Genomic DNA, 27934 nt, shown 5'->3' with positions numbered 1-27934 from the left:
CGCCAGGCATTTACAGAAGAGCTGCCTGGAGCTGGCAATCACTGAGAGTCTTTGTGGACCTTATTTGTCAAGATTTTGCCTCAGTACTTCAAATGCAGTGATACTTCTTTCAAAAGGATCCAATCTAACCACCCTGGGTCTTGCATGGCCTCGTCACGAATGCTTCCTTCCTCCAGGATGCTAAGACTATGCCACACAGGTGGGACTGGTGCTCACACACCTTGGTGACATCTCCAACCCCTCTGATGCCCACATGCCCTGGTGAAGCCAAACATGGAGCAGCTTCTTAAATGCCCTGTTCATGCCTGACAACCAGAGCAGCTCGACAGCACAGCCTGGCTCCACTGACTGCTCTGCACAGCCAGATAGATGCCAACTGTGTTAAGTTTTTGTGTCAGGTGTTCTATAAGGACTTTTTCCCCATGAGTCAATACACGAAATCAACAGTTTCAGATTATCACTTGGATTCAGGAGTTCTGGTGTCTCCTAGGCTCAGATTTGGGGACATTAAAAATGTACAACAAATGTTAAACAATCAGAATGCCACATTTCCCATGAAGCCTCCTTACATCTCTGAAGAGTGCAGTCTCCACACCGTCCAGCTCCACCTCTGTGCACGTTCTTCCCTGGAGCGCCCACCCCTGCTACAGCCAGCCCTTCCCATACTCCTGCAGGCCCCTCTGGGAAAGCACTCTCCCGCACTGCACACAGCGCCACTAGGCTCAGTCACACACCTCACATCAGAAAACCAACAAACCACCTAAAGCTGAAGCCGCGGATGACATGGTTCTACATGGAATGCAGCGTCTGGCAGGTAACTTCCAGAAAGTCCACAAGGGAAGCGGTTACAGAGGAGGGTGATGCAGAGTGGAGCTGGGGCTGGGGAGGCTAGGGAACCACTGCTTCCAGCAGGATCTCGCCCGCTACCATCTACCTTGAATGGTAATTACATGAATTAACAAAAATCCACCCTGCAGTCCTTCCCCACAGCCCTCAGGATAAAGGTCCGGCTCCTTACCTGGGTTCCGCACCCTCCTTCACAGTCAGGCTGCTGACTACCCTCTAGCCTCACCTGCGAACATGTCACCTGTAAACACCTGCAATCACTGCTCTAAGTAAACTACACTCACATATCCGCAAAGGCCAAGCTCTCTTGCCTGGGCCTCTGCATGAGACGTTTTCGCTCCTTGAACACTTGTGTGCTGGGCCACACACTCTCATCCTCCGGGGTCCACATGGGCACTGCAGCCCTGGGGTGCCTGTGCCAACCAGGCTGGTCCCGGCCCTGTGAGCACGGACCCCCCGCACTGTCTGCACACTCTCTCCCCACGGCAGAGGTCGGCACCCCAACAAAACCAACGTCATACAAGAACACAAACCATGTCCATCCTGCTTAGCACCTAGGGAAGTCTCAGGACAATGTCTGGAATTCCAGAAACTAAAAGACAGGTTTTTTGAGTAAACGGCCCCAAGAACTCAGAGTCCAATCTATCTCAGTTGTACTCAGTTGTCCTGATGCTTAAAAGACACCTTTATTAACAAAATGGGGGTCTTCAGAGGGTCTTGAGGCACCCTTCCTTCCTGTCTACCACCTTCCCACAAACGTTAACCCTGAAAATAATCTCCACACATATTTCAGTGACTCAACTCCTCCAAAACTTTGCTGTGCTTTCCTAGAATTAAGGTTGCAAAACACCTCCATCCCAAGTTCCTGCCCTCCAGCACACACACCAAATCAAACAAGAACCAAGAACCAACACTGGCAAAGCAGCTCCAGAAGCAGAGCTGCTCTGCAGGGGCCAGGAGGACCAGGAGCTTACGACGGCACACTCAGGGGGATGGGGGTCTGGCGCTTAGCATTGCAGCTCCAGGCTGACTTTGGGGGAGGCCAGACTGACTCCTTCTGTCTGACTATCTGTCTGGAGGAACACCAGTTAGACAGTTATCTTTCTGGGCTTAAGTATTTTCAAATACTGGTGGGGAGGGGACAAGCCAGAATCAGTAGACTATCAGCAGTCCTGGTGCTAAAAGCTCCACTGAGCTGGGGAAGAGGCCCCTGGCTCATCAGGGCTGGCCTGCCTGACGTCTCACCGCCCTCCTACCAGGCCTTTCTTCCGCTGCATCGTATTTCAAGAAGAATTCTGAGTGCCTTCGACTAAATATTGCCCCGCATGTACACATCACTCCCTGTGCTGTACCAAGGCGAGGTGTTTTTAAGCGCTAATGTTGCTGAAAAGCTACGCTTGATATTCTGCCTTGCTTGGATCTACTAAGAGAAGTTATTTTGTGGCAAGCATTAAACATTCCTTCATTCCGCATTTAGTAAAAACCACCTATGAATCAAACAAAAGATGCAGAGGTGAAATAAAAAATTTCTTTTATTTCCAAGACTCTCAGAAACAGACTTGCACCCAAGTGGATGTTACAGTCACAGGAACAAACGTATCATCTGGATGGAGGGGGACGCAAAGAGCTGGGCTGTGACTTCATGGCCTGCAACACCATCACAGCACACAGCCCAGGCTCCTCACACAGCCAGTCAAGAGTGGGGTGAACTGGAAAACCAGGACTAAGACTTCCGGCCCTTGCTCGGAAATTGAAACTACATGACATAACTTCCCTTCCCTAGTACCTAGCCTCTGTACAGACAGAGCTGCTTGGGGGAAAAGAGAACAAAGCAGGAAAGTGAGCTGACCCTCAGAAGGAAGTAGAAAAACTTTAACCAGGGCCCTGCCACCTGGACATCCAAGACAAAGACACTGGCCAAAGTGAAATTCAACACAGTTATAAACTGTCATGAGGTCTGAACCCATCAAGTTCAAGTTCATGAGGCTTTTACCAACACAACATATTGGTACAACAGAGTGCTGACCAACGCCAGCACCCCAAGAGACACACATTCATTTTCTCTGGCTGCCTGTCCTCAATTCACCACCAGACTCACCAGAGAGCAGTCCTCAGACATCAGACAAACTGGGACAGAACCTCAACTCTACCACTTCCCCACTGTGGGGCATGAACCAAACCCCACAGCTACAAACGGCCACATCATAAAGAGCCCAGTCTCTCGGGCCCACCTTCCCTCCCAGGAAGTGACCACTGCTGACATCTGTGAGCACGTCACATACCTCTCACCGCCTGTGCCCGGGGAAGAGCTATCATAACGCCCTGCTGGATGGGAAAGCCAGGTGTAGGCAGTTAGTAAAGCGTAAGTAGCTAAGCTGCCATCTGAATGCAGAGCCCCTGAGAACCAGGTATCAGAGGAAAGGGCACAGGCCCTGAGTCAGACACAGTCTGCATTCCAGCTCTGCACTGGGACCTGCAGCCGCACTGTCCTTCAGTGACGCACATGTGGGAGGGGAGTGGACCCGTCGCATACCCTGGTATTTATCAGGTACCAGACCCTATTCTAGGCTGCCCAAGTGACGCTAGTGCTAAAGAACTTGCAGGAGACGTAAGAGACACGGGTTCGATCCCTGGGTCAGGAAGATTCCCTGGAGGAGGGCGTGGCAACCCACTCCAGTATTCTTGCCTGGAGAATCCCATGGGCAGAGGAGCCTGGCGGGCTACAGTTCATGGGTTTGCAAAGAGTTGGCCCTATTCTAAACCATGTGCTGTTATTGTAGCTGTTAACCATATATACAAAAAGGTATATAAAGTATAGAAGGTATACATATAGAAGGGACTAAATAACTCCTATTTTTCCTCCCACCTTCTCTGTAAAATTCACTATCTCTTGTTTGTTTCCCCTGTGTGTCAAAGAAACCCTATGACAGGGGAAAGAAAAATCAAAACAAAACAAAACATCAAGACACAAGTGTAGCAAGAGAATCAGACTCACAGTTCAGAAGGCCACCGAAACTCCGTGAGGAAGTCGCAGGGTGATTTACAAACCCTCCTCCTCTCTCTTTCCCCTTTCCATAGCAGTCACAGAGAACCTGACAAGGAAAGACAACGCGCATTTATAAAACCACCTCTCCACCACTTTTTCAAAGAGCCACTGTGTTCACCCCTCTCAGAGCCAGTCTCATCACCTACCACACATGCAGCGCCAGACCTGGGATGAGGGGTAAAAACATGCCATCAAGTCCCTGTCTTCAAACCTACATTTCAGTCAAGAAAACACATGTGAAAACCTGGAGACTACTAAAACGTATCAACAAGCATGCATTAATATGACACAGAGTTAGCTAATAAGCTCAGGGAAAGATCACAAACAATATATACAGCTACTTCACCCTCTCCCGCTAAAATTATACTAAAGAGACATTAAAAAAAAAAAAAATTGAAAACAAAACACAGCTCAGGCAGAACTGACAGTGGAAAAAGAAAATTCTGGAAACTTTGAGAAAAGCTTCTCACACGGAAGATAAAGACGAAAACAAATTTTTTAAAAAGAGAAGAAAGAAAAAAAACTTGGAGGAAACAGAAACTATGAAAGATTGGAAGCACAGTAAATGACTCAGCAGGCCAAGAAAGCCAGGTCCTAAGCCAGCAGTGGAAAAACAAAGACCCGATTCCACGTCCACAGGCATGTCCAGAAGGCTCAGAGCGGGCAGCACCGGTGTGGGCAGGACAGGGCCTGACCACAGGGAGCAGCAAGTCCACTCAAGCCGCAGCCAGAGCCTCAGCCCCAGGCGTCCAAGTGCTGCCCCATCCCTGATGGCCACTCCCAGGAAAAGCAGAGTGGCTCTCGACCGAAGGCCTCCTGCCCAGCTGGACTACACACAGGCGGACTTCATCACCGTACAAAACTCAACGGTGGGTCCTCACGCTCCCCACCCCTCACCCACACACCCAGCCCTCAGATTTCTGTAGTCAGAATTCCACACGAAAGAGACTAGAGAATATTCTTGAGGAATATAATCAGACCAAGAAGAAAGACCTGAAAATACATTGGGGATTCCCCAGCAAATCGTCCACCCATAATACCCTGATGTAAAAGTCAAAAGGCCCTCCCCATGTCAGACAGAAGGAAGGGGTTCTGGAGGGTTGGGAGGTAAGGAAATAACTTGAGAGAAACAGAAACTCTACAGTCAAAAACCTAGAGATAAGAAGATGCTGCAATCAATAAACAAAAATAGGATGCTCATGAATATTCAAGAACCTGAACATAGAAGTAAAAAACTAAAAAGAAGGTTAAGTTAAATTCAAGACATCTCCCTGAGAGCAGGATAAAAAAACGAAGGAAGAAAGGGAAGGACGGTGGGACAGAAGTATACTGGAGAGAAAGAATAAGAAAAATACGACAGCCAAGACAGTTTCGTGGGTAATAAGACTTCCGGAGAGAAAGAACAAGGAAACAGAAAGGATAAAAACATCAGCACAATCACTTGAAAAAATTTTCCCAGAGGAATGAAAGTTACCAGAATGAAGGTCCCCACTAAATAAGCAGGACAGTAGATGAAAAGAAACCCACACTTTATGACATTTTAAGAGAGCTGGACAAATTTTTAAATTCCTACAAGCTTCTAAAGATGGGATGGGGAAAAGTTACATTGAATAAGAAATCAGAATAAGTTTCTGAACTGAAAACCAGTAGCATGGAGCACAGGAAGCAATGGATCAGAGCGATGCCGACAGAACTCCACACCAGCCACACCTTAATCACACCAGCCACACGTTAATCACCCTCCTCAATCACGCTCACTCCCTAACCTTCTGCTCCAAGCGTCCTACCTCAGGAGGCCACTGGAGAAAGTCCTCCACCGAAATGGAAGCATAACAAAGTAGGAGGCAGTCACGGGAGAACACGAGCTTCAACAAGGACATGACGGTGGAGGGAGCTTCCAGAACAGGAGCTGTGGGCCAGGAGAGGAGGACGGTCGGAGCAGAGAGGCTCTGGAGGAGGGAACACGGGAGGCGGCCTGGCCCTGCCCAAGACCCTGATCATCCTTCTCAAGTGATTCACCTCTGGACGCAGTGCTCGACCAAGACAAAGAAGTCAGTCAAGGAAGATGAAGACAAGGGGTACCCCAAACACGAAACCCAACCCTGGAGAGAAGCCCAAGGGCAAGAGCAAAGCACGACCGGGCAACGCTGCAGGGAAGGCATGAGAACAGCCAGCTGAGAACACGGGAGAACAGAGACCTCCAGGAAGCTGAGCCCAGAAAGAGGACGTGAGGTTCCGTGTGCCTGACCCTGTGGAAGGTTTACTAAAAGGCTACCACAGAGAATGTGAAATTAAGCAGCATGTATAAAGAGAACTAAGAACCCGGGGGCTGAGTGCTCCAAGGGAGGCGACAATCCCTCGCACTCCCTGTGTTCTGTCCACAGAACGCACCCCGGTTCCCGTCATCAGTGACCCGCTTCCCTCTGCCTCACTCACCTGGAGACCCTGCCAAAAGCCATCTCTCAGCAGTCACCTTCCAGAACCCACCACAACGCTTGCTACAACAGTGCACATGAGAACCAAGGGTGTTTTTCGTTTATTCACATACTGAGAATCTACTGAACATACCTGGCATTCTTCCAGGGAACTAGAAGTCAAGACATAGAAATAGAAGACTCCTGTCCTTCAAGAGCTTAGACTATTTTTACTCCTGAGAAAACAATTATTTATCCTATATCCTCATCTTCCCCCAATGATTAAAAGTTCACCAGTGGCTCACAGACTTTCAGTACTCCAGCTACCACTAACAGAATGGGACCCCAAGACACAATGGAGCTTTTCTGACACGGCGTGCACCGTGTAATACGAAGTGTCGACCTGAAGTCGGGAACGTGCTTCCTGTATGTTAGGGCCCGAGGCCCTTCTGGATCAAGCCCAGTCTAACTCTCCAGAGTCTAACATCTTTCACCGGTGTCTCTGAAGAAGCCTACATTCGAGAGAAGTTAAACTACTTCAGTTTACAGAGCACGCATGCCCTCCCTCACACCTCTGTGCCACTGGCAGTCCCTCTGCTGGGGCCTTCCTGCCCGGACTGATCGGGAGTGTGTCTGGAGGGGGCCACACCCCAATCCTGCGCTCCCCCAGTCCTGTCACTCACCAGAGGGGCCTCTGGAGTCACTGACACGTGCCGTGCACAGCACCAGGCACTGGAGCACACATCAGTGAACAGGAGAGACACAGCTCTGCCCCCAAGCACCCTTGGGGTGTAGCTTCTGGTTTAACACGTGTGTGTGTGTATGCACGCACGTGCACGCACACATCCACACGCATGTGTGTTAGTCACTCAGTCAGTGTCTGATTTCTCTGCGACCCCATGGACTGTAGCCTGCCAGGCTCCTCTGTCCATGGAATCGTACAGGCAAGGATACTGGAGTGGGTTGCCATTCGTTTCTTCAGGGGATCTTCCTGACCCAGGCATTGAGCCCGGGCCTCCTGCACTGCAGGCAGACCCTTTACCATCTGGGCCACGAGGGTTCACCCACTAGGGTGGATGTCAAATCCGACCCCACCTGTCGGCCCCTCCCTCCACTCAAACACAAGATTCTAGGAGCAAGACAGCCTCCTTCAACTCTGCAGCCTCAGGACCTACACACTATTAAATAAAGCCAGAGTGAAGTTCTGACTCCAGCTGGTTCCAAGAGGTAAAAAAAACTATGTGCTCTTTAGAAGCTCTCTGCGTTTTTTTTGGTGGGGGGGGGCTTCTCTTCTATTAAAGGAGCACAAACCTGAAAACACCATTCATTAAAATGCCAGTCTCTTGCAACTGTCTTTCTCCTGCTTGCTGTGAAAGGCAAAACATCCCAGTTACTCCCCAGAACTGGGTTTTGCTCCCCACTGATACCCCAATAATATACACTGTATCAAACACCTAGAGCACTTAATCAGTAAACATATACTTGATGCCTGAGTGACAATGCATGGATAAATGAATGGATGCACTGACTTCTGAGTGCTTTACAACTGCTCTTTGCTTCATTGTAAGGAAAATTCAAGTAGGTAACAACATTCCATTTTATCAACAGGAGGGCTGCTCACTTGCCATGTTAGCAGTGGGCGACTCAGTGCCTGCTGTGTGCCAGCACTCCTATTTATCCCATGAGCTAATCTATCTTTATTAAGAATATGAAGTTCTGTGTCTTAGCAAACACACAAAACTGATAAAATATAAGCATAAAAACTGGACTAGTTCAAAAACAGTACAAAATCAAACATTTCCCAAGCTGTATAATTAAAATGCATAAGTAAAATCTTTTGCTCCAGACAGATGAAGAGAAACTAAACTTGCCTTATTATATAATAAAATATACTACCAGGTCCCTGAAGATGGCTGTAAGGTGGATAAGCTCCACCTTTCTGGCATGAACAGTTGTGTTTTAAGATGGGTATAAATAGACACCCGGGCTACTCTGAACCCCTTTCCCTTTCTAACAATGTGAACTAAAATTTTCCACCAGTCACACACTCTAAACCTATGTTTCTTTCACTAACAGGTAAAATATTTCCTTCTACCACCTTGCTCATCTTGTTCTCATTTCAATGCACAATCCAACCTGGCCAGCTTTCTGACACCCATCTCTCACTAAGTCTCAGAATCAACCCTGATCATCATACAGTTTCAGCCTTTCTCCTGAGCATTTTGCAAGTACCAGCTAGCTCCTCACAGTCCTAACTGGTTACTATCAGTGTTTCCATTTCACACGTAAGAAAGCTACGTCTTACTGAAATTAAATTGTCCAGGTCACACAGCAATCAAGGGAGGAATCAGGGATTCAAGTGTTAGCTAGCTTGAAAGTGTTAGTCACTCAGTTGTGTCCAACTTTTTGCGACCCCATGGACTGTAGCCCACCAGGTTCCTCTGTCCGTGGGATTCTCCAGGCAAGAATACAGGAGTGGGTTGCCATTCCCTTCTCCAGGGGATCTTCCCAACCCAGGGATCAAACATGGGTCTCCTACACTTCAGGTAGATTCTTTACCATTTGAGCTACAAGGGGAGCTCAAAACTAGCTTACCAACACTCTTAAAATCATGGTGCTATTCTGCTTTCCCAAAGTAACCAGATAATTTACTGTTAAAACAATGAACAAGATCTGGGCTTTCCAAAGCAATCACAACAGAAAAATTCTTCCTAAAGCTCAGTAACATTCAACACTTCACAACTGACAAATAATAGTTGGCTCAAATTGAGCATATAGGCTGAACCCCTGGAGAAGAATTGGTCTTTTTGATGCTAACTGTTAAATAAGGCCCAAACTCACCATTTCTTAGCCCACAACACTGCAATAATGTAAGTTAACTGTGAAGGTCTCCAATGTCCAAAATACACAACCTCTTCATGTACATCGCCCTTCCTCTAAGTTCAGTCTACCAACAGTTTCATACTTAGGCAAGCTGGAACCTGTATTCTTAAAAAAAAAGGTCAGAAGCAACTTTCTAAAAACCAAAAATATATAAACAATGTGAAAATATTATGAAAATCATCTGGGCAAACAAAAGCTTCTTTATGCTTCAAACTAGCTTTCTAGCCAAAAATACTCTAATACTGCACGGTGGCGCTGCTCACACAGGTGGGCATGCCGTGTCTCGGGCATCTGAGAAAGGGCTGAACACAGGGTTTGCCATCCATCTGTACTAAGCACTGACTAAGTGAACGCAGTAACAGGAAAAAAAGAGGGGAAGTTACTAAGTTCTGAAAAACCAGCACTCACACCACCACCAACAGACTGCCCCACTTTCTTCTCGGGGCTCAGATGGCTCCTGCTCACTCTAACCAGTCCATTCTAGAGCCCCCAAGGCTCTGTCCTTTCTCCTGCTGGCCGAGCTTACCTCCCAGGGAGCTGAACGGAAGTGCTGCCTCCTGCTGACAGCTCTACCATGTGTTTCTCGCTCAGGCCGCAGCCTGGCTGTTGTCCTGGACCAACTGCTGCCACCCTGCATCCAGCACCACAGAGAAGCCAGAAATGCTTCCTGCCCCAATTCAGGGCTGGAGGAAACTCTTGCAAGACTGATGAGATGAAGGAGAAAAGTACTCCCCAGAGGCAGCTGTGGCCAGGAGCATAGCTGCAGGTTGACATGGCAGCCAAGACCTCGGGTAGGTTCCAAGGAGAATTTCAGCTGCCCCAGAGACAGACCTCAGGAACCATCTGCTTCAATGCACTGAGATTAGCGGCAGCAGCACCAACTGTCCATATCACCGCTGAGCCCAGAGGGACCTGAGGATGCACTCAGTGTGAGGGCTGCTTCCCCGACGTTCAACCCTGCCAGCCCTTCCAACACAACGATGGATTCCTATGTTGAAAAAACCTCTAGAGTGGCTTCTGCGTTCCTGACCAAACCCTGACAGATATACTGGATCTGGGACCAGCTGCAAGCCTGCTCAAAGAAGTGAAAGGTTGCCCAAGGGAACTGCACCAAATGCCCAACAGAGCTCAGGCCTGATCTTCCCTCACGAACCGCCTGTGCAGGGTGCTCCACGTTTATGAGGCCCCCCATACAACGGCCAAGGCCACAAACAGTGGACGCCACCCCTGATGCTTCCTCCCACGCTGCTCACCCAATCTTGTCGGCTTTCCCTGCAGAACATGCCCAGAAACTGCCCCGGCGCCATGGCCACCAGCACCATGCCGACCTGAGCTGCCGGCATCGCTCACCCGAGCACGAACAGCCGCGGAACAGAGGACCCCTGCACCTGCCCCAGCCACCCCAGCACCTGTTCTCAACACAGCAGGTGACTCGGATCTATCTGACACACCACGCCTCTGCTCACAATCCTAGATGGTCCCTCAGTTTACATCAATGTTTGCACGGCCAAAGAAATGCGCTGAGAAAAAATCTGCTCAGGACTATCAGTAAGAACAGATGCTCAGAGTTGAGGGTGCAGGAAACAGCATCAACAGTCAGTCACAGAACAAGGCAAACGACTCTGGGGGCTTTCCCTGGCTGTTTGTCAACAGATGTTATTCAAGGAGTCGATGGTCCTGAGGAACTGGCTTTCAAGAACAATGTATGTGGACTACAGGGGAGAATATTTTCAAAGAACTGGACAAAACACTAAATTTAGTATTACCTGAAGCAGAATACAAATGCTGAGTGAAAATACATGGGAAGCAGGAAAAGGGTTGGCTAGACAAATTTACAAAGATCGTGAAAACGTTAAGATGTTTAAAGCATTTAAACATGGTTATTTAAACTACAGTTATTCACTGGGTTCTTCATCAGTAGGTATTCTGTGCAAAGTTTTCTAATCTCCTGCATGTTGCTGAACCAGCAGCATCAACAGCAAAGTTCACTGAAATATTCTGACTTGTCCTTCCACACAGCACTTTAGCAGTTTGGGGTAGGTTTTGTTGTGACTTGTTGACCTCAGAAGCGTGACTGAAACTGCTCTGAAAGAGACCCTCCGTCGACTACTACTATTACTGAACACTAGTCAATGAAATTAGCTTTAACCAAAGACTGGCTAAGGGCTTCCCAGGTGGCGCTAGTGGTAAAGAACTCACCTGCTAATGCAGGAAACAAAACAGACAGGTTATGTCTGCATCAGGAAGATTCCCCCAGAGGAGGGCATGGCAACCCACTCCAGTATTCTTGCCTGGAGAATCCCATGAACTGAGAAGCCTGGCGGGCTACAGGCCATGGGGTCACAGAGTTGGACACGACTGAAGCTATTTAGCACACACAAAAGACTTGATAACATTTCTTAGTGAACCCAACTTAAAATTCCTAAGCTGCTTATATGAGGCCCTTCTACTGCAGTAAAGTCATTTCAATGACAGCCAGCATCTGAATCACCAGGAACACCACGCTTCTTTACACACTCCCCAAGCTACCAAAAGTTATGAGAAGTGAGATTTCCATTCCCACACAAATTCACAGCAGATATATTTTCTGAGTTTAAGCTACAGTTCCAGAAGCATTTTTTGAACCTTGATGCAAGTATAATGAAAATTTACATATTTCAAAATCCATTTAACTATGCAGTTGAGCCCCCTCCAACCATCAACCGGAAGTGATTAACATGCAATACGATGACACGCTAAAAAGCAAATATCAAGAAGAACCTAAGAGAATTCTATAAATGCCTTCCAAGCAATGAATATGCTCAATTGAAATGATATACTCCTGCACAGATATCAGGATCTGAGAGTACCGATCGGCATAAAGACATTTTCAAAGATGAAATACCTCCTCGTTAGATCAGCATTAGGAGACGAACATGTGTGACTGACTCTGATGACAGGCAGCACTAGCTTTAAAACTCCAATTAAGAAAAGTGTTATTCCCCCCTGCTTCTTCCCTCGAAAGAGAATCCCATTCTCTCATCAGGGGACCAATATGAAAAATCATGCTCAGTTATAATTTGGATTCTGTCCAAGAAAAAAATTCTGTCTTCTCTCTTGTTATAGAAGTATTTACATAATATCCTTGCTTTTGTCTATTAGTCGAAAAACCTGAACTATTTCTCATGTGCCCATTCACATAAAAGCTTGACAATCCTGGTTTTAGTCAACCAACATCCCCCACCACCCCGTCTTCTGCAAACAGGTACAGTTAGGACATATCTCACCCACCCTCAACTTTCTCAGTTGATTTTCTTTTTGATTTAAGTCTACCATTTTACATTTATCCCTAATAAATGCTAATTTTACCTTATTGATTTTAGCACTTCATTACAACCTGTCAAAATATTTTAAAATTCTGATTCTAAAAATGAGCTATCTCCCAGCATGACTCCTGATCTTTATTCAAGTTCCAAAGGAAAACATTAGGACAGGTGTCAAGTGTGACACACTTCTGGAGACATCTTCACTTAGGGGTAGAAATTCTGATTTTTTAGTTTTGTAGTAAATTATACCACGTGTGGTCGCAACATATATCGTATCCCTAAAAGCAGTAATTTCTTGAACTCCCTAGTCATGACAGAAATAATTAACTTGTCTAGCGATAATTAGGCTCCATGCAGTAAAGGGTGAACTTCGCCAGAGGAAAGGCCAGGGCCACGTACAGCTCCCAGGAAGTCACCTCTGCGCCCTGGCACCTCCTGCCTGATGAGGCCGCCTCGGTTTAGCTGGGCCTGAGGTCACACATTTCTAGGTAGAAACTACCCTCAATTTTGGTAATGGCAAATCCTACTTAAAAGGGACACGTGCCCACCTCTCACAGGCATGTGACTATGAAGAGAAGCCTAACTGTAAACTTCAGCTCTGCCTACCTTACAACAGCGTGCTGAAAACATTCCATGCCTGTCAGAGTCCCACACACCTGGTCGACCTCCTATGTACCAAATACGTGTCTTGCTGTTTGTCTCTGGAGGAGAGGAGAGGTGGGGGAAACATTCTAATAGCCAGTTGCTGCTGCTAAGTCACTTCAGTCGTGTCTGACTCTGTGCAATCCCACAGACAGCCCACCAGGCTCCCCCGTCCCTGGGATTCTCCAGGCAAGAACACTGGAGTGGGTTGCCATTTCCTTCTCCAATGCATGAAAGTGAAAAGTGAAAGCGAAGTCGCTCAGTCGACTCTTAGCGACCCCATGGACTGCAGCCTACCAGGCTCCTCCGTCCATAGGATTTTCCAGGCAAGAGTACTGGAGTAGGGTTGAGATGGCTCTAAATGGAGTCTAATGGGACTGTATGCATTTGGGGTTACCTAGCAGTTTGGGATGTATTACATGGAAAGTAAAGCCCATGATTCGGATGATCAGTCTAAACCTGTGCAGAGTGCCAGATGTATACAATCTATTAAGGAGTGGCTCCCCTGGGTGCTGGGCTCCTTCTTAGTAATCCCACAAGAGCCCTGAAGTTCTCTCCACAGGGAAAAACACACAATTCTGCTTACACCTTAATTTCTGGGGCTCATGGACCCAGGAAAGGATGTTTCCTCCTCAAAGCAACCACAGCTACTCGTATTTCAGAGCAAACAGAGCTTCATGAGCGGGTCACCTCAGGAGAGTTACCTGGGACCCCTCTTGCCGCCCAGCCACAACATGAGCCTGGTCAGGACCCAGAGATTAACTCAGAAAGCAGCTTCAAATCACCCCCTTCTCTCCAGCTACTCAGCTGCACCCTTGATCGAGGCTTTCCTCATTTATTTGGACCACATCATTATATGATTAAAGGAGCGCAGACTGTGAAACTGAACCCTGTGCTCCGCCGGTTCCCCTCTGAGCAAGCCAACCGGGCAGCCATTTCCTGAGTGACAGGCGCCTGCTTCCTGCCTCCCCTCCAGAGCACATCTCTGTAGGACCACAGCACTCATCCCATACCAGCCTCCTCCCGCCCCACACATCTGCTCTGGATCAGAAGCAAGTGCAAACATCCTGCCTTCCACACCAAGCTCACCGCCCTCCTCCCCAACCCATGCTCAGCTCCAGATCTAACAGGAACAGCCCACTCCACCCCTGCGGCCCTCATACCTCCACGCCTCTGCACAGGGCGCTCCTGCTTCCCACTGAACTCCTACAGATCCTTTCAGACACTCAGAACCTGCAGAGGCCACTGCATCTGGTCCACAGCCAGGTTTTGTAAGGTCCCTGCACTAAGAATGTACTTTTTTACCTTTGTAAGAGGAAAATTCAAGAAATATGTGGCAGGCCATCTGTGGCCTGCAAAGCCTGAGGCGTCCACTGCCTGGCCTTGAACAGAGAAGTCCACCGACACCGGAGCCTCACCCGCACTGGGGCCGCATCCTCGGCCCTCGGAGCACCGGCTGTGCCCGTCGCTGACCTGAGCCTGCCCCACGCCGCCCGCCTGCATCACCAGGGCTCAGTGCTGCACGAGGCACAGGCAGGGGTTCACAAATGCTAAACAAACGAATGAGTTCACCTGACCAGTTCAAGAAGAAGCCAGGGAAACATGTGAGTGGGAAAGGCTAGGCCTGTAGTAATCCAGCACTATGTAAGTCTGAAAAAGACTCTGATCCTGGCACTTGACATTTGCCTACACTTTACAAAGTAGCCCCACACATACCCTCAAAGGCAGAGATTATAAACACTAGACTTTATAGATAAGGGCTATCTGAAACTGAGACTCTGAGAAACTAAACAACTTGTCAAAATTCACAAGACAAAAGGCAGAGGGGTAACATCTGAACCCAGGCCTTCTGCTTCCCAGATGAGAGACTCCTGTTAAAAGAGCTGCCGCTCTACACAAACCATGATGCCTAAACCTCTCAACTAGCAATACCTGAGACATCAGGGGAGGAATAAAATTTAACTTCTGACCTATTATTTAATTTTGATACTTTTCAAGTCAATGCTACTTTTCGTAAACAAAAATGAAATGAATACCCAAAGTAAGCACTTGGCTAAAAGACCCTGCTATAACCACAAACTAAAATTTTCTTCCTTTTCTTATTTTCAGTCAGTCTTGAGAAGGTAAAATTAAACAGCTTAATTAACAAATGCCTGAAAGGAAGCAGCTGCAGGCACAGCATGAACCCCCGCCGGTGGGCTAAGCTGAAACAAACTGGCAGTCGAGGCAGTCACCTGTCCTCCAGCTTCAGAGTCCAAGAGCTGCTAACATGCATTAACACCTCGACTTCAGGCTGGAAATAAAACAAGCGTTTCCCAGAGGCAGAAGTGAGATGTACCTAGGTGTCCAGAACTTTGAGAGATAGGGTCAAGATACAGCCAAACTGAACTAGGATTTTGGGCTTCCCAGGTGGTGCGTGTGGGAGGCAGGAGACACAGGCTCCATCCCTGGGTGGGGAAGGCCCCCCTGGAGGAGGGCATGGCAACCACCCAAGTGTTCTTGCCTGGAGAATCCCAGGGACAGAGGGGCCTGGCGGGCTACAGTCCACGGGGTCACCAAGACTCAGATATGACTGAAGCAACTGTGGGCACACATGGATCTATTAGAGATGACATTAATTTCAGAGACATGATTCCATACAGAACACATTTTCTTACTAGAGTCCCATTTTAGAAATAAGTCGCAAGGTACATCAAAGAATATTCATTCATTTGGAATTTATCAAACACTAAAATAAATTATGAGTTATCAAAGGAATCTTTATGGAAGTCAGAAAACACAGGGACGTCCCTGGTGGTCCAGCAGCTAGGACTTGGCACTTTCACTGCCAAGGCCCTAGGCTGCATCCTTGGTGGAGGAGCTAACATTCCACAAGCAGTGTGGCATGGCCAAAAAAAAGAAAAAACACCTAAATATCAAACATATTTACTGAATGGAACAATACATGCTTTATGAATAAATAATAAAAATATCTCATAACAAACTGTAAGCCTTCAGTATAGAAAGATTCCTTAAATAAGACAAAAAAACTAATCATAAAGAAAAAGACTGGGACTTCCCTGGTGGTCCAGTGGTAGAGACTCCGAGCTCCCAGTGCAGGGGGCCCAGGTTCAATCCCTGGTCAGGGAGCTAGATCCCACTTGCTACAACTAAGACCCAGAGCAGCCAAATAAATAAATAAAATTTAAAAAAAAAAGAAAAAGACTGATAGAGTCAACGATGTTAAAATTAAGAACTTTAGTTCTAAGACATCTCAAAAGTAAAAAGATAAAACATAAACTGGAAAAATATATTCACAGCTTACAATGACAAAGGATAGTAATCCACACATACAAAACAGCTACTAGTCAATAAGAAAAACATAAGAAGAAAATCAGGCCAATGTCTTCTCTTCATAAGAGAGACATATAACCAATATATTAAAAGACTGTTAACCTAATTAGTACTAAAAGAAATTCAATGTAAAGCCACAAACAGATACTATTACATAACTACCAAAATGCCAAAACTGAAGAAAACAGAATCAACTACAGAGCACTGGCAAGAATGCAGAGCAGCCAGGAGCCACTTCCCTGCATCAGTGGGATGCGAGCTGGCAGGGTACCCTGAGAGCAATCTGGCAGGAAGCAGGCAAGCTGAAGGCTGGCCAGCCAGAACCGGCATCACACCCCACGTGGGCAGGCGAGACATCCACGCACGTGGGCAGCAGAGGCTGGAAACAATCCAAATGCCCATCAACTGGAGACCACATTACACAACAGAGAAAGTGAACCAACACTGACCACGTACAGCCCTCCAACAGGTCTTAACCACAGTGCTGAGCGGAAAGAAGGCCAGTCGCAGAAAAACAAATGTAGTGTGATTCCCTAGTAGAGAATTCAACACAAACAAAACTGACACAAAGAAATGATAAATGCAGTATTCATTCAGTGACCCCTGTTTTCAATGTTGGGGATATAGTAGTGAACATTTTGCTGTCAGATTTTCTGTCATAGTCAAGTGACAAAGAAAACAAAGGTGAGTAAAATAAAAATGATATCAGGGCTTGAAGAAGGAGGTAGCTCAGGGGGCTGAAGGAAGATGGCTACACAGGCTTCAAAAAGTAAGAGGGGGGCCATGGTAGGGAACAGGTGGGCTCAGGGCAGGGGATTCTCCATTGTTGCAGCTGGCCCAGGCTAGCTTTCTTCTCTAAACCAGGGTGGCCGCATTGTTTGTTTTTGTACGGCCCATGAGTTAAGAACAGTTTTTAACTGTGTATGATTAAATAAATTATTAAAATAATAACAGAACAAAAAATAAGAAAAATTTAAAAAAATAAAAAAGAAAACAAACAAACAAAAAAAAAAAAATAAAATAATAACGGGCTTCCATAGTAGCTCAGTGGTAAAGAATCCACCTGCCAATGCAGGAGACGGGGGTTCAATCCCTGATTCAGGAAGATCCCACATACTTCAGAGCAACTAAGCCCAGGAGTGACAATCACCGAACCTGCACCCTAGAGCCCAGGAGTCACACCACTGAGCCTGCTCTCTAGAGCCCAGGAGTCACAACCACAGAACCTGTTCTCCAGAGCCCAGGAGACACACCTCTGAGCCTGCGCCCTAGAGGCCGGAAGTCACAACCACTGAGCCTGCTCTCTAGAGCCTGGGAGTCACACCACTGAGCCTGTTCTCTAGAGCCCATGCTCTACAACAGAAAAACCTGCACAGCAACAAAAACCCAGCACAGCCAAAAGTAAACTTCAATTTTAAAGAAAGAGTAATAACATTTTGTTGCATGTTAAATTACATGAAATTCAAATTTCAGGGTCCAGAAATAAAACTGTATTGGAACACAGACAACTCATCCCTTTGCCCAGAGTTCACGACTGCTTTCGCATCACAACAGCAGGGCTGAGTCCTGGGCACAGACAGAAGCCCTAGGTGCCCTCAGAGCCTACATGTTCCCTGCCTCGGCCTCTTCTGCCGGAGCTGGCCAGCACCTCTGTGGCCTCACGTACCTTTCTCTGTGAGGTCAGAGCACTCTTGGTCTACAACTTACTCACATCTCACACATGTTCTTCTGTATCTCTTCAATGTTTTAACGAATCATCTCCTGAAAAGGACTAACATACTAAGCGCACTTCTCTGATGAGTTTTGTTCTATTAAAGCTTCATGCTGCTTCTCCATCCTAATGACTGTTTAAAAAAAAAAAAAAAGACATATTGCTATCAGGGGCATTAAACAAACACTGCAAAGCAAGCGACGTTTCTTTTGACTCAAGTACAAGAAAAACAGAAAGAAAGAGAGAAAGGGAGGGAGGGAGGGAAGAAAGAAGGAAGGGCCTTTCCACTTCAGGTTCTGAGGCTGTGGAGAGATCCAAGGCCTTGCTTAACACCCAGCTGGTTAGGACTATTAGATGCCTCTGAGCATCATCAACTTTCAAAAGATGTACAGTGACACTTGATCCATTCCCGTCCCAAAAGAAATGTGTCATAAATTGTTATGTCACATTTCAGCAAGAGCCATGATATCTGGCCAACATAAGCACATATGTTCAAAGCAAGTTCCTTCATGGCTTTTAAATGTAAACCAATACCACTGATCGAGTTAACAATCTTAATGAAGACCATCATTAACGGTGGTAATGAACATGGAGAGTTCATTACAACATTGTTTTCGCATATGTCTGAAAACTTCCACAAAGTTTTCAAAATAAAATTGAAAACTCATATTTTAACTTGATCACTGGGAATTAAGTATAATTCCCAGTAATAAACTGAACCACAATAAACTTAAGAATGTCTCAGGACTTTCCCAACAGTCCAGTAGTTAGGACTCTGCGATTTCAATGCCAAAGGCCAGGGTTCAAGTCCTGGTCGGGGAACCAAGATTCCACAAGTCGTGCGGTGCGGCCAAAAAATAAAAAAGAACTTCTCTTTATTCAAAAGACAAAAAGAAAAAAAAAAAAGGAAAAAAAATCCACCGTGTCAGTGAAACTGCACGACAAAGTGGGAAGAGACAGTGGAAAAATATATAACCAACAGAGCACCTGTGTCCTGAACATATAAAAAAGTCTATGAATAAATTTTTAAAAACTAACATAAAAATACAGGCACTCCACAAAACAGTGAATCCAAATGGCCGGTAAATGTATAGAAAGATGTGTAACCTCATTATAACCAGGAAAAGGCTGTTTAAAACCACAAGGCGATAATACTGTGGGAGCCACCAGGAGAGGCAGGCAGGGGAGCCTGCAGGAGCCCACGCTGTCATCAGAGGGGAGGCTGCTCGGGGGCCCAGGAGGGCCATCCACAGACACCCACTGAGAAGCTGCTCTCGGCCAGGCATGCCAAGGGCAGTCAGCCCTCCACCACCTCAGGTCCTCCATGTGAGGCTGAAAACACTGGGGAAAAGCTCAGGAAGTTCCAAATAGGGCAACTTGAACCTGCTGCACTGGCAGCGATTTACACAGCGTTCCACTGTGCCAGGTATTGTAAGTCATCTAGAGACGTTTATAAAGTACACAGGGCAGTGTGCACAGTTGTATGTAAGGGACTTGAGCACCCAAGGAACCTGGTATCCGAGGAAGTCCTGGTCCCAACCCCTCGGACACCAGAGTCACATTAATGGGAGACTACTAACGAGAACTTTAATTTCACTTGGCCAATTTTAAGGAGACAGAGATTGTTCCAAAGAGCTCTATCCACCAGCTCATTTCTATTATTTTTGCCTTCATGGAGCTACACAGCTGACTGAAAGATCGGGGAGGCGGGCAGAACTCACATGCAAACAACCTCCTCAGTGTTCTGAGATTACATTTAATTCCATCTGCCTTTGACAAGTGCTTCTCTACCTCTGTAACAACTTTCACAGTTATAGACCCCCTTCCCACAAAGCCCCCACAAGAGCTACTTGGTTTAGTCTGGGTGATTGACTCCTCCCAGGACCCCAGCAGGAGGTTCCTTTCTTCCATCATTACACAATTACTGACCGACCACGTAGCACGAGAAAAGACAACACAGAATCCTTGTTCCCAAGCTGACAATATGCTATTTACCAACGCGTGCATCTAACTCGGCCCATGGTCGATCCCACTGTGGTACACTAACTTTTACTCAGAATGCCTCTCAAGAAAAAAGAGAGGCAAAACCAAATTTATGAAATTCAGGTACAAATGTAATGCTAGGCATAGAATCAATTCACACAATACCGCTTCATCAGTCACCCCAAGACTTGGCAATCACCCTGACTCTAGCAAAAGCTAGCCAATTCTTCAGCACCAAAACAAAACCACCAGGGAACGTGTGCCTTCACACTCACATGCACACACTCCCCTGCTATTTGCCAAAAGGCACAAGTCCGGGAGCCATACAAGCTGCTACTGCAACATGAGATTGTTCATTTAAAATCCACACCAGGATTCAAAAGAACTGAGTGGGCTCAGCAGAAAACCTTCAAAATCTCTACACAAAAGGAACTGTGAGGTCTTCTCAAGACTCCAAAAACATATTTAAGAGTACTGTTCGGAAAATAACCTTCTTAGCAAATCTAAAGAGGTCAAAGAGACCACACTCATACGTACCTCTGCCATCTCTGACTTATGTTTGCCTGCTACAACTTGTGTTTCTCTTGAGCCCTCTAAGGCAATGGCTCACAAACAGCATGCACCAAAAGCACAGCAAGCTGGGACTGACAGCCAGCCCCGCCCCCAGAGCCAGAGTCAGTGGGTCAGAAATCAGGCTGGAGCCTCTGCACTTCTGACCTGGGACGACCCTGAGAACCACTGCCAACACCCTGGAGCTCCCTGGACTCTGCAGGTGTGTGTTTCCCCACATGGTACAGCAGGACTAAGGGGGAGCTCGATGAAGCAGAACAAACTACTCTCTGCTACCCAAATGTTGACACCCCAAATGACCGAAAGGTAAGGGACCTGTCATGGCAAGGAAAAGCTGGCACACCGTATAACTGGCATGCAGCAACAGGAAATGGGTTTTTAAAAATTGTTTCAGGGCATAATGTAAAACTCTTGTATGGCAGCCAATGAAGCCAGCTGATTAGTAAAAGACACACTAGAGCTTCTGGACCAGTAATCAAGGAGCTTTTATAAAGCCCACTCATTTTGTGTCACCTTGATTAGTCTTCTGTGTCTGCAGAACTTAGGATGCCTCCTAATGAACACAAGATCAATGAATACAGAATCAGTTTCTAGAAAAGAACACTTCAAAATCATAAAGGGGAAGAGCAGTATGTTTTCCCTAGTTCAAATATGATGATAGCAGTAATCTAAAATAAAGCAGACAGAAGTGAAAACAAAGATAATCCAATTCTTCCCTAGTATCAAGTTTTACATGGTTTTAAAGAGAGGTCCCTCACCAAGGCAAGTAAAGGCACAGATGACCTGCTGATGTAATAGCTGTCCTCCAACCCGGGTGGCTCAGTGGTGAAGAATACGGCTGCAATGTGGAAGACCCAGGTTTGATCCCTAGGATGGGAAGATCCCCTGGAGAACCGAATGGCAACCCACTCCAGCATTCTTGACTGGAGAATTCCATGGACAGAGAAGCCTGGCAAGGTACAATCCATGGGGTCGCAAAGAGTCGGACACAACTGAGTGACTAACACAAACACACAACCATTAACAAGTTTCAGTTCTACTCGATAAATATTGTGCTAGGCACTGGTGACCGAACAGTGTGAAAAACCAAGTTTCTGCCTTCATGGTGCTTAGATTCTCATGAGAAGACACACAAGCCACTAAACACATATAATGTGTAAAACTGTAAGCTCTTCCTTCAGGCCAGCAAAAACAATTACATGGTGCTTTGGTCACCAGCAGACACAAGCACCACGGTTCACAGCAGAATCCAAGCTACAGGACTTTCAGTATAGACAATGGAGGCAGAAGGGAGATTGCAGGCACAGAGAGCCCACAGACAGGAAAGCTTAGGTTCTTCTAACCCTTGGTTTTGGTTCACAGGCCGCAAATAAAGGAGCAGAGTATGTGCCGACTCTTAAAAGAATGGAAAATTCTAAGTTGGTGAGTATGAGCACATTAATTTCAGAAACATTTATAGAGCAGCAATGTGTCAGAGATTATAAATACTAGGATTACCACAAGGGGCTCATACCTGTGTGAGAAATGTGCAATTTGTTTTTCCCTTACATACCCCTTGCTTCCCACAAAACTGTCTTCAAACAACACCCACCCTCCCAAAAAGGTCACCAATGAAAAAACTGTAAACGTGAAGGTTACTAACACACATCCTTTGACAAATAAGAAGGATCAGTCACTGCATCATGCATTATACATTTTATCTACCTGATTCTAAACAGATGTCAAATAATGAAACAATCTTGGTATACTCATCACAATGGTTACCTACACTATGTTGACCAGATGAGAACTTCATAATCCAAAGTGTCAGGCTCAAGTGAAAATATAATTACCTAGACTTTCCCAGATGTGGTCATTACACTAGCACTCTACTCCCACCGCAGGAGACCAGGTTAGGGTTTTACTGGCTGCCGCCCTTCCCACCCAGGAGGCTGCACACAGGCTGTCAGGAGCTCACACTGCACAGTCCCCCAGGTCTGGCCAAGCTGGGTCCACCCTGTGGGCTGAAGACCCAAGGTGAGCGACTGTAACTCTAGGCTTCCAGTGTTTCATCTGCAAAAGGAGGATGCAGACCGAAGTACCGCTCCAGTTTTCTCAAGGAATAAAGCAGATAGAGCACTACAGCACTCGGCTCTGCCCTGGCACAGGGCGTCTAACACATGCAGCTTACAGGGCAGAGCTTCTCCAGTACTTAACTCATCTGTAAAAAGGCAGTGACACCCACCACCAACACGTGGCACCCACACAGGTGCCCAGCGATGTTCTTCCCCTCTCACTGGATAATAGTCAAATATATAACTTAAGTCATTCTTCTTCATCTGAAAAATGAGTTTACAATAAATGGCAAGGTATATAAGTAAGATTTAGGTAGGGCCACTTCAGTTAAATGCAAAGTTTGTAAGCAAAAACCTTCATGTCCTTCATGTCCTTGTGGTGATGCCACTAGCGTTTCCCTCTGAGGTTTCCAACTGCTGAAGAGTGGCGATGGTGCCACTTGGGGAAATATTTCCTACTTCTGTCTATAAATCATTTCCTTAGTGTTTACACAAATCACACTATAATTAACAGTTTTGCTAAAATATTACTTTTTTTTTTGGCCACACCATGTAGCTTGCAGTATCTTAGTTACTTGACCAGGGACTGAACCCAGGTATTCTGCAGTGAAAGCATGGAGTCCTAACCACTAGACCACTAGGCAACTCCCTAAAAATTCTATTTAAACTGAAATTTTCACTATATTTGTGCATCTGAATTTAATTTTCATCATTGAGCCTAGTCAAAAAAAAATGCAATTGTTATAGATATGAACAGAGGGGGTTCCTCTTTTGATTTCCAATCAGAAACACACTTGTGCAATTATAAATGGTAAGATTTGGCAGAATTCCTAGAAATTAATACCAGAAACTGGTAGACATGAATTTCATTTCTCTTGCACTGAGTTGTCTTTTGGGAGTCGTGAAAAGAAGGCGGAAAAAAAATCTGCCAAAATGTCAGTAGAGAGAAAAAGCAATAAAGGGCTCAAATAATCCACTAGTAAACACTGAAAAGAAGGGGAAAAAAAGCCCTAACTCCTGAACGTGGCTGGGTGAGCAAAAAAAACACAGGTGGCCTGAGGGGAGCCACACCTGCTCTCCCTTCTCTCCCTCACCCAGGGTCCTTCTGAGGATGGGTGAGCAACTAAGCATTTGAAGCCTTCTGTGCATTCATAAACTTCTTGGAGCTTAGTACTATCAACTCAAATAAGGCCATTTCCTTTGCCCAAACTTTCTTAAGTGAACATTTTAAATAATCTATACAGACGGCATTGAAAATTCTCAAAGATTCCTACAGTAATTTCGTGATAATTATTTCAGGGATTTTATAAGGAGAAAACTAATGAAAATATGTTTTTAAACTAGAGTATTAAGGCAAAGTAAAGTACTTCAGAAACTAAATTTTTCTGATTTACTAGCCAAAAAAAAAAAAAAACAAACCTCATTTCACAAATATGATAAAAATAACAGAACTTTTTACCAATGGCGTTTTTTGCAGATCTAGAACAATAACAACAACAAAAATTCTAAAAATCTGTATGGAAATACAAAAGACCTCAAATAGCCAAAGCAATCTTGAGAACGAAAAACAGAGTTGGAGGAATCAGGCTTCCTGACTTCAGACTACACTATAAAGCAACAGTAATAAAAAATAATAGAACTTTTCATGCCACTGAAATTTAAAACCAGATTTATTCTAGATGAAAATATATCTAAACTGAAAATGTTTTATTTCAAAAGTTAAAGATTTATATATTGTATCTTTTGTTATCCTTAAAACAATATTATCCACAATATTTTGTTTAAAACAATTTTTTGTTATCCTTACAACAATATTTATTTTTTTGAAAATTAAGACACCTCAAAGTACATGAAAAAAGGTTTCCATAAAACCTTTAGAGATATGAGCTAAGATCCCACCTTGCTAACTCAAAATAACATGCAAAGATAGTAACTTTCAAAGTTTTCTTTTATTATCCATACCACTTTATTACATCACAGACTATATATGTATTCACAAAATACAACAGAGTAATTTCTTCTGAGGGAACTCACCAGTATTTCTCTTAAAGGGCTAGGCTTTAACAATACAATTTTGTAATTTAGACAATTTTGCCAACCTTCTAGTAAGAAAAGTTATCTAGCTGAAGAACCTAGTTTTGAGAATTGGAACATTAATGTCTATACTTTCCAACAAAGGACACAGCGTTACAGAAATGAGTTTAGTTAAAAACTAAACTGGGCTTCCCTGATAGCTCAGTTGGTAAAGAATCCACTTGCAATGCAGAAGACCCTGGTTCGATTCCTGGATCAATAAGATCTGCTGGAGAAAGGATAGGCTACCCATTCCAGTACTCTTGGGCTTCCCTTGTGGTTCAGCTGGTAAAGAATCCGCCCACAATGCAGAAGTCCGGGGCTGAATCCCTGGGTAGGGAAGATCCCCTAGAGAAAGAAAAGATTACCACTCCAGTGCTCTGGCGTAGAGAATTCCATGGGCTGTATAGCCCATGGAGGTCGCAAAGAGTCGGGCAGGACTGAGCAACTTTCAGTACTCACTAAAAACATTTTCATGATCCTTATTGCTACTCCTAACTCCCACCTTTCCCAGACACTTTATGACCATCACACTAGTGGAACATCACTCCTGAGCTAACACTTAACTACGCACTTTCGGGGACCCACAGCCTCAGATGGGCTCCTGTAAGAGTGCCAGCATTCTTTGCCTGGCTTCATGAATACTAGGTTTTGGATTCAGGGTCTTTACTTAGCCAAGCACTTGCTCCTCAGTGCATCACCTCTGAATAATGTACAAGTCCTTCTGTTCAGTCCTTTCCTGAAGTCTTATGTGCGGGCGCGTTTAAAATGGAACATGTGTTTTAAACAGTACTTTCCGGTGCTCATCATTAAACTGGATTATTTGATAATGACCTGAGAAATTCTCCAAAGAAGAATCCATAATATTTATCTTTAGTACATGAGTGTTCAGAAGATGCTAATGGTAAACTAGCCTAGCTTTTCACCTCCAAAGATAGCCAAAAATATGAAACTATATACTCATAAAGATACTGTCTCAGTATCTTTATGAATTGAAAGTTGAAACACAAACTTCCTCTCAAAGTTTCATGTGTTTAAATACTACAGGGTTTTAAAAATTAACTGAACAGCACAATTGGACCAAAATATTATCGAGACTACAGCTCAACAAAATAAGCTGAATGCTAACTTACTGTGAACCTTAAATCACGTCATCCACATACTTTCCTCCCGCTTTTCAGAGGTTGTCAAAAGACAGGACGACTAACCTGAGGGCTTGGCTGCGTCATTTCAAAGAAGAGAGTTATTTTCATTACCCGTTTGACAAAAAGTTTTAAGGGTGAGGCTCTGGTATTTCATCTCGAACAGTGATGGCCTGTTTTTCCAACCACGAAGAAGTTCACATCCTAAGTAAGAATCCCAATGATGGCCGTGCAGATTCAGATAAGTGCAGATTCTCAAACTCTGACACAGCCTTCAACTTGACCGTATTTCAAGCGGTTCCCATATTACCACAATATTACTATTATGTTAGTCTCACTGCCAAAAACCCAGCTGCAGGCTAACTGAACAAGAATAAGACACTGTTGAAATGGCTCAAAAAACAACAGGAAAAAACCTTTACCCTTAGTGCATTAAGCTACAAAATGCTGCAGTCAAATAAAAACAAGTATTAATAGCAGCGTACACGTATACACACACACACACACGCATCCATCCTCCTCTGAGGAAGAAAGAGGTACCAGGGAAGGACCCGGAGAGAGAGACAGAGCCAGCTCGCAGCGGAGTTGGGGGCTGGGGCGGGAAGAGGAGGAAACTTGGGAAGCGCAGCGAGTCCGGCCAGGTCTACGGCGGCCGCCGGAAAAGCTCCGGGCGGCAGAAAACTTGAGCGCGGGTCGCGGGGCCGCGGGCGGCCGGCCGCCCCGCACGCGGGCTCGAGGCCCGCCCGGCCCGGCCCCGGCCGAGTCCTCTCCCGGCCCTTTTGTTGTGGAGGCCCTCGGCCCGCTCCGGCAGAGGCCGGTGGCCTCCCCGAGCCCGCGGCCTCCAAATACTCGGACTCTCGAGCCTCCGGACCCCCGGCCTCCTTGCGCCGCCCCCCCCCCCCCCCGAGACCCTGCTTCCCGGAGCCCCCGGCCTCCCCCACCAGCCCCCGGCCTGGAGACCCTCAGACTCTCCGGGCCCCGCACGCCTCGGCCCGCCGGGGTGCCCCAGCTTCCTTCACGCCCCTGCCTCCCGGGGCCTCGGCCGGCGCGGGAGGGGCCTGTCCCCGCCGCACCCGCCGCCGGGACAGGGCGGTCGGGCCCCGCTCGGCCCCTCAGCCCTCAGGCCGCCGCCCTGCCAACCAGCAGCTCCGCGAGTCGGCCCCGCGCCCCGGCCCCGGCCCGGGCCCCTCACTCACTCCGACCGCGGCGGTGCTGGCAGGCGAAAGCGAACGACGACCGGGCGGCGCCGCGGCTGACGGGCCGCGCTCCCTCCCACGCCTCACGCCGCGGGCGCACAGCGGTCCCGGCCGGCGGCGGCGGCGACGGCGGCGGCGGCGGGCTCGCGCCCTCGGGGCCGTGCTGCGTCGGCGCGGGCCGCGCGTGCGCGGCGTCCGGCTGAGGCGCGCCCCCGCCCCACCCCCGCCGCTGCGCGCGCTCGGCCGCGTCCCGGGAGTACCGCGCATGCGCGCCTCGGCCCGCGCATGCCCAGCGCGCGGCCGGGCTCGGCCCTCCGGGCTCGCGCTGAGGGGACGCCGGAGCCGGGCTGCGGGCGGGCGCGGGCGTGGCTGCGGCCCCGAACGGCGGCCTCGGGGGAAGCCCTGGCTGGGGGCGGGAGCGGCACCCGGCCAAGCGGACGCCCCGAGGCAGCCGCTCTGGGCCGGCGGTGTTGAGCGGACTACGGGGTAGCCCTCTCACCCCTTCCCTGCCCGGAGCCCCAGACGCGGCCCTTCTGGAGGCACCGCTCCCCCGGTCGGCAGCCCCACAGCCGGTCTCCAGGGGCCGAGGCACGAGTGTGGAGCCCCGCTGTGTGCCCGCGCCGGCCCGGGTCCCCTCCAGGCTTCACGCCCACCCTACTGGGTTCGGTGTCCAGGACCCTTTGCAGAGAGGGAGCGGGTTCAGGGGCGTCAGAGCTAATGCTGGGCGGACCCAGGT

General features: G+C 47.1%; 1 protein-coding gene across 10 annotated transcripts in view; it reads right to left on the bottom strand.

The window, feature by feature from the left end:
• The window catches only part of PTK2 (protein tyrosine kinase 2), a 191322-nt gene extending 164012 nt beyond the window's left edge, over positions 1 to 27310 (bottom strand). For 8 of the 10 annotated variants that reach the window (XM_052651609.1, XM_052651607.1, XM_052651614.1 and 5 more), the window contains exons 1-2: positions 27199 to 27310; positions 3842 to 3938 (exon numbers count right to left, since the gene is read on the bottom strand). The gene's annotated coding sequence lies outside the window, so the exon portion shown is untranslated. The remainder of the gene's footprint in view (positions 1 to 3841; positions 3939 to 27198) is intronic. The other 2 variants (XM_052651611.1, XM_052651608.1) reach the window with 2 other exon arrangements.
• Positions 27311 to 27934: the final 624 nt, after the last annotated feature.

The sequence above is a fragment of the Budorcas taxicolor genome, chromosome 14 (genome assembly GCF_023091745.1).
Source record: "Budorcas taxicolor isolate Tak-1 chromosome 14, Takin1.1, whole genome shotgun sequence".
Lineage (NCBI taxonomy): Eukaryota > Metazoa > Chordata > Mammalia > Artiodactyla > Bovidae > Budorcas > Budorcas taxicolor.
The sequence above is the reverse complement of the archived record's forward strand: the minus strand, read 5'-3'. Positions and strand labels throughout refer to the sequence as shown.